Source organism: Diabrotica virgifera, chromosome 9 (assembly GCF_917563875.1).
Source record: "Diabrotica virgifera virgifera chromosome 9, PGI_DIABVI_V3a".
Classification (NCBI taxonomy): Eukaryota; Metazoa; Arthropoda; class Insecta; order Coleoptera; family Chrysomelidae; genus Diabrotica; species Diabrotica virgifera.
Genome location: NC_065451.1, coordinates 26,010,719 through 26,018,725, shown reverse-complemented (window position 1 = coordinate 26,018,725; position 8,007 = coordinate 26,010,719).

Genomic DNA, 8,007 nt, shown 5'->3' with positions numbered 1-8,007 from the left:
TCAGATGTACTAATAAACAAAGGAAAGATCAACAGTTTTATGAGAATAAAAATCAAGGTTTCGCATATGCAGGTTTCAAAAATGAAGTTAAGGAAACCAAAAGTGAAGCAACCACAGAACCAACTAAGAGCCAATTAGAAACTAAAGTTCCAATTGAGTCTATTTCAACTCAAGACGAAAAAACTTACCAAAGCAATCCCAATGCAGCTAAAGGCTTACTAGTCGCCAGTGCTTTACTACAAGTATTGACTCCTTCCAGTGGCAACAATGATAGTTCTAGGCACTTCTTTGGAGGTCCTGGAAGTAACGGAGCAAGCCAGCATAGTTCAGGAAATGATGCCTTCGGACCATCTGGCAGCAATAGTGGAAGGTCTCATTCAAAGTATGCTTTAGGACATAAATAATAGTGTTTTATTGGCAGGGGGAATTGATACTGTTGATGGCACGTGCGACTCTGATCACAACAGGCATGATACGGGTGGAGATAGTGGGGGCGGCGATGCAGGGGACGGAAGTGGTGGCGGTGGATGTGATGCCTAAACTATTTTACTTTTAGTTAGTCTACATAATATATGAATATTTTTTATAATGTTTTTAAAATAAATTTATATTTTTGTATACATTATAGCCCATCGCACATGTGGTGCAATAGCGGCACAACTCAAAAAATTCATCAAAAATGCTTCAGTTTGCGTAAACGAAGATTATCGTCAAAGTGATACCTTCTCTAAAGGGTCATTTAATGTAGGTACTTGTATAATTTCACATGTACTTGGTACAATTGTATTTAATAATGTATATATGTAGGTACTTAGGTATAATTTTAATTTTATTTTTTTAATTCATCTTTTAAATACCACTTTTGAAAAAAGTTTTTGAGTTATGCCACTATTGTAGCAAGACCTTTTTTCATTAACTAGCTAGGGATTATAAACACTGTAATAACAGAAAAAATTACAAAATACAAATTAAACTTTATTAAAAAATAAGATTATAAAATAGGAAACTGGTGGCACTCGAAAAGTGCTCCGAATATGTCTGCAACACTGACTTAACTCAAAATAAGCCACTGTTGATGATTATAACCTGCGCTGATCATATCAAGTGTTGGGTGCAAACTGAATAGTGTGAGTAAGGCAGCCAATATTTGGGATTGATCACATAATACAATAGCGAAACTTCTACCCTCTTACGGCTTAATATTGAATTATGAGTTGTGTCCGTATTGATGCTGAAAAGAATGTGTATTTTAACATTTACATCTATCCCTAGTCCAAACAGGTGTTTTTTGAGTAGTGCCACTATTACAGCCACTGAACGTCATACAACATACATGAATCATGATCAAGTACCACAGTAAATGAATGTAAAAATCAACTATTATCTATTGGCTCCGATTTTGGTAAATCTTCATCAATTTTCATGAACATTGGTGAGTATTTGGCTATTGTATTCTCATGCTGTACACCAGGTGAGGTGCACTAATAAACAAAGAAAAGGTAAAATTTTACGAGAATAAAAATCAAGGTTTTGCATACGCAGGTTTCAAAAACGAAGTTAAAGACACCAAAAGTGAAGTAACCACATAACCATCTAAGAGCCAATTAGAAACTAAAGTTCCAGTTGAGTCTATTTCTACTCAAGACGAAAAAGATGACGAAAGCAATCCCAATGCAGCTAAAGGCTTACTAGTTGCTAATGCTTTACTACAAGTAATGACTCCTTCCAGTGGCAACAATCAGAGTTCTAGGCACTTCTTTGGTGGTCATGGAAGTAACCGGGCAAGTCAGCATAGTTCAGGAAATTATGCTTTTGGTCCATCTGGCAGCAATAGTGGAAGGTCTCATTCGAAGTATGCTTTATAGCCCAATAAATGACCGTTTTGGAGTGTAATTTTCAGGGGCAACTCCGAATTGCATGAAAATTTGGATTTAGGTTCTACTTACCCTCCACTTCAAAGTTAGAATAGAATAGAATAGAATAGAATAAACCTCCACTTCAAAGTTGAATTTGTCCCATTGGTTGCTTTTACTTGGAGGGTGACAGTCACCCCTTCTCAGGGGGTGAAAACGCGTGTTTCAAATAAGCCCGGAAATGGATAAATTGACCGATTATAAGCAACTTTAGTTCTATAAAGTTTTTTACGTAAGTCAATACTTTCCGCGTTATTCGCAATTGAAATTGTTGATTTTTCGACAAAAAAACTACGTTTTCAGAGTGTTTTTCGCAAGTAACTCAAAAAGTAAATATTTTATCGAAAAAAATGTTCTAAGCAAAAGTGTAGCTTATAAAAAACCCAAAAAAAATGGTGTATCAGTAAAGTCTATCAATAAAATAAAAACAAAGTTGTAGCTCATGAAAAATACGTTCTTATTCGTCTAATTCCAAATCGAATAAGTCAACGTGAAATCACCGAAAAATTAAGAACTTTTCGGGAAAAGCTTATTAACATTTTTAAAGTACCTAAAAACTATTTATATTTGTTTTTTACAAAAGCTTCTAGCACCAAAAATAAACGAGTTACACTGAAAAAAAAAGTTGGCCCCCTTTTTTGGTAAAAAAAATTGTGAAAACCTCCGTCTATTTAGCACCCTAAATAAAATTAATCGTTACCGCTTTACCATTTATTTTAACTGTAGGTGTATATTGTTTATATGTACTCTAAGTTTGATTGGCTTGAAGTGCTTATTTTTGAAAACATTTGGTTTTATAGTAAAACAAAATTTTCTAAAAATTTTTGAAAAATTTCCTTTTTTCAAAATAATTTAAAAAGTATTAGTGATACGAAAAATCTTAAAGAGCAAAAAAAATATAGGTTTTGTTATTATAAATATGCTAGTTTCATTTTGTTTTTCCGCAAGACAAAAATTGGTTAACATATGCCTGTTCAAAATTTGCATACACTCGTGATTAGTGACCCGTTCAAGCTTTTTTACCTATAACCCTTTCAAAATAAGCACTTTAAACCGGTGAGACTGACAGATCATATAAAAAATAGATAAGTAAGTAAATTGTTTGTAAATCGGTAGCGATTAATTTCATTTGAGGAGCTAAATACGGGGAGATTTGCATGATTTTTTTACAAAAAAAAGAGGGCCAACTTTATTTTAAGCGTTATAACTCGCTTATTTTTAATGCTAGAAACTTTTATGAACAATTCTAATAAAGCTTTTTATAAACACTTTAAAAAAGTTTAAACAGGTTTTTCCCGAAAAGTGCTTAATTTTTCGGTGATTTCACCTTGAAATATTCGATTTGGAATTAGACGCACAAGAACGTTTTTTTCATGAGCTACTTTGCTTTTACTCGATTGATAGACTTTACTGATAAACATTTTTTTTCAGTTTTTTATAAGCTACACTTTTGCTAAGGATATTTTTTCCGATCAAGTACCTATTTACTTTTTGAGTTATTTGCGAAAAACCGTCCGAAAACATAGTTTTTTTGTCGAAAAATAAACATTTTCAATCGAAAATAACTCGAAAAGTATTGACTTACATAAAAAATTCTATAGAACGAAAGTTGCTTAAAATCAGTCAATTTATCCATTTCCGGTCTTATCTTGAATATATGTTTTTTCACCCCCGAGAAGGGGTGACTGTCACCCCCCAAGTAAAAGCAACCAACGGCACAATTTCAACTTTGAAGTGGAGGGTAAGTAGAACCTATATCCAAATTTTCATGCAATTCGAAGTTGCCCCTTAAAATTACACGGTATCGCCGTATTTCCCGTTCATTTACTAGGCTATTATAACATAAGGCACGATATAATACTGTTTTATTGGCAGGGGGAATTGATACTGTAGAGCAGGGGTGGGCAATATTTTTTTAATAAGAGCCACAAAAGGTTTTTGGTCTATTACCAAGGGCCGCAATGTTTTCGAATTTTTAACTTTGGAGGGGGAGGATGTTAAGCAATTTTTTTAAATTTGTTTGAAACTATGGTAGAATTATTTTATTTTTAAATTAAATAAACATATTCAGTACAATTCAAAGATTATCCGAAAAAAATATTTCAAGACCAACTATTGAAAAATAAGCCAACGGTGGCAAATTTTTACCGACACCTAAACAAAATGAATTTTTCAGTAGACATCAGAACTCGTTATTGGATCATATGAGACAAAAAATTCAAAAATATTTTATTAGCTTATGAGTTTCTCGAGATAACACTGTCGAGTTTTTTTAGTTTTGACGATTTTTGCGTTTTTGATATCACTCAGAAGTGAAAATACCGAAATAGTGAAAACCAACACATTTGTTATTGATACCTCACGAAATGTCTAATGAAAATAAAATATATGAAAAATTTCAGGTGGATCTGTCAAGTAGCCTTTGAGTTACAATGTCCACCGCCTATAAAAAGCAGTTGAGCAGTTTTGAGAAAAACACGTTTAGTTTTGACAACTTTTATTTTTAATTTCTTCTGTTTGTCAAATAGTAAAGTGATGCACATCGGAATATGTTTTTAAATCGCAAACTAATTTACAAAAGAAAATAGAACAGCTGTTGAACGTTTCTCACTACGCTCAACAAGCTGCTGCAAAGCGAGTCGAAGGTAGGGATATTAAACATGCTGTATTTCTGGTAGTTTTCCTACGGTCAAACTGAAATTTTCAGAGAATATTTTTAAAATTATGTATTTTCATACAACATAATAAAAAAAATCGAAAATTTCAAAATTTTCAAACCCTACCCCCCTATACCACATTCGCATTTTTTTGAGCACAGTATTTGCCGCAAATATACAGGGTGTTTCATTGAGAAACGGGAATACTTAAATTGTGAATAGAGGTCACTAAGGCGGTTCTAGATATACTACATTTATTGCCTCAATGATTTTTATAACTGAGTTACAGGGTGTTTTATCGATTTTGCCCATGTCTTTCTGGAAGAATAACTTTAGAACCACCTTGTGTATTTTTTAATATTTGACATAGATATCTATCATTTAAAATCCAAACCACCCAACTTCTAATCACAAGAATAATCCAGATCCGGACTAAACAAGATTATTGGGAAATAATTGGACTAATTCTTTCTTTTTTTTATGATCAATGAATAGTTTGAATTTCATTACAAAAGTTCCATTTTGCGATCAACACTTATATATTTAGCAAAGTAGCAGTGTTTAATTTCTAAATAATTTCCTCCCCTAATTCCAGCATCTTTAAAGAACCTTTTCTAAACTGAATTATCGAATATGATTGTTGATTGTGGTATAAGACATCAGTATGTTCTGTCTGACTCTTCCAAAAATGCTTTGAATTCACGATGATTTAATCCTATTGAATTAATACAGTTAACAATATTAGTTATAATTGAAATGACGTTGTCCACTTGCAAAACATTTTTGCCCAATATCTGATGATGGATTATGTAGTGAAGAATAATAAATCATGTTCTGGAAACTGTTGAACGTAATCTTTAAGTTTTCTCAACGTTACAATATTTGCTCCTTTTAAATTTGGTGCTCCGTCAGTTGTTACTCTTACTAGGTGGTTACGGGTTAATTCAAAATTTTCCACACAGTTCCTGACTACTTCGAAAATATCATTTTCATTTGTTGAAATTTCATGGATTTCATTGAGGGAGCCGATAAATCTCTGTGCCAAAAACTCAAATCATTGCCCGCGTTATGTTGAACATTTGCGGAAAAATCACCCGCTGCGAAAGTGATAATAGCTGCATTATCTGTCTATATTTAATTATCAATATTAGCAATAATTAGAAAAAATCTTGAAATCAAATAATTCACTTTTTCTCCTCGGGCCGCAAAAAAATGTCTAAAGGGCCGCATGCGGCCCGAGGGCCGCACTTTGCCCACCCCTGCTGTAGAGTGTAGATCGCACGTGCGATTCTGCTCATAGCAGGCATGATACGGGAGGAGATGGTGGGGCCGGCGATACAGGGGACGGAAGTGGTACCGGTGGATGTGATGCCTAAACTATTTTACTTTTAGTTAGTCTTGAAAGTATTTTTTATAACCTTTTTTAAAATTAATTTATATTTGATACAAATTTTTAATGTTGTTTTTATATGATACCACGCGTAACCTTTTTTGGAAGTTGCTAGATAGGTCACCAATGGATATACTGCGAACGGCAGCTATATGGTTGGTGGAGAGCGAGTCGCAGTGGCGTGCTGGAACTTTTCAAGCGGCCCGGTGATTTTATAGAAAAGCGGCCTCCCATCATTTTACCTTCTATTATCAGGATGTTTTATTCGTTATTTATAAAATAAAAAAAAAAAACAAAAATAAATAAACTCAATGATTTTTTTTAATTTGCTATATTTTTTATTTAAGAATAAAATTTTACAAATAATAAATGACATGTATGCGAATATTGTATGCAGTAAGACAGAAACCATGATTTCCTGAATAAAATCAAATTTTGAGAATTTTTCAATCATGTATTAAGTTGAATTTTAGTACATTGATTATACAAGGAGTACAAAATACAAGTACAGTGAAAATACTTTAATTCAACAATATTTAAAATGTTAATACAACGCAATAATCTAAACATTCTTTTGCAATTATTTTATAAAATAATAACTTAACTCTCGACCAATAATTTCCGCATTAAAGACACAAAAGCAAGAACCTATAAAGCAGCAATTAGACCTATATTAACATAGACAAGGCCTGACACATCTAAAACGAGACGACTACTAGAAACAACAGAGATGAAAATACCCCGACGAATATCAGGGAAAAGTCTGTTGGATAGGGAGAGGAGCGAAAACATAAGAAGATCATGCAATATAGAAGACATAAATGGATGGGTGACAAAACGGAAACAGGAGTGGAACGAACACATTAGTAGAATGGCAGAGGATAGGATAGTACGAATAGCACGAGATAAGTCACCAAATGGACGAAGAAGTATTGGCAGACCAAGAAAAAGGTGGTGCGATAACCTAAACAATTTAGGAGGATAATATTGAAGAAGAAACAGGCTTTAAAGCCTACATACAAGAAGGAAGAAGAAGAAGTAGATTTTTGAGCAAATTCGTCGATTATTTCATCATTTTTAAGCTCATACAAAGCTTCTTTTTCTATACCGATTAGCATAAATGTTTCCAAGTGATCTTGTGTTAAAGTACTTCTAACTGATTTTTTATGTATTTCAACGTTGAAAAGCTTCTTTCGAAAGATTTCTGTGTCACTGAAAGAGTTAATAAATGCTTATATACTATTTAAATTTGGATAGGTACACTGATATAAGTTGTACTTATGCAAAACAGCATAACAGCAAGCTATACAATCTTTATACATATATTTTTTAGTACCACACGGAGGTGAAGTTTTCACAATATCAACAACATTGTCATTTGTTACTTTATATTCATTATCAGTAAGATTAATATTAATATCATCCTTCATATTTCTGTAGACTGAACATATTCATCATTGACTCGATCTTCTATAATTTCAGTATTTTGCAAAATCCTATTTTTTAATACAATCCATTTATCAGCAGAATCCACGAGTTCTTCATATAACATCATAAAACGATTTGTCTTGATCAAATCGTTTTTCAATACTTCCAATAATTCGGAAAAAAATTTGCAAGACATTTTTTATTTTGCTGAGTACATACATGTTTAAGGAAATTGGAAAACCATAAATATAGGGACATAGTTGTATGTATGAAAATAAATATTATCTGTAGCAATCTATTTATGTATATAGAGTCTTATTCATTTACTTACTTTATTTATTTAACTGTATTTTACCATTAAAACAATTTTAATTTTTTTAAAACGTTTTATTAATATTATTAGCAAAATTAAAATTCGATTAGAAATTAAAAAATATTTTTTTGTTACATCTAAAAATTTTTGTGAAAAAACCTATCTGACCGGCCTCAAGAGGCCGCGGCCTCTCGGTGATTGCACCGATTCATTTATATGGCCAGCACGCCACTGGCGAGTCGTGAGCTCGAAACTAGTTTTTGGAATTTTTATTTGGTCCAACTGAACAAATTATACGAAAAGATA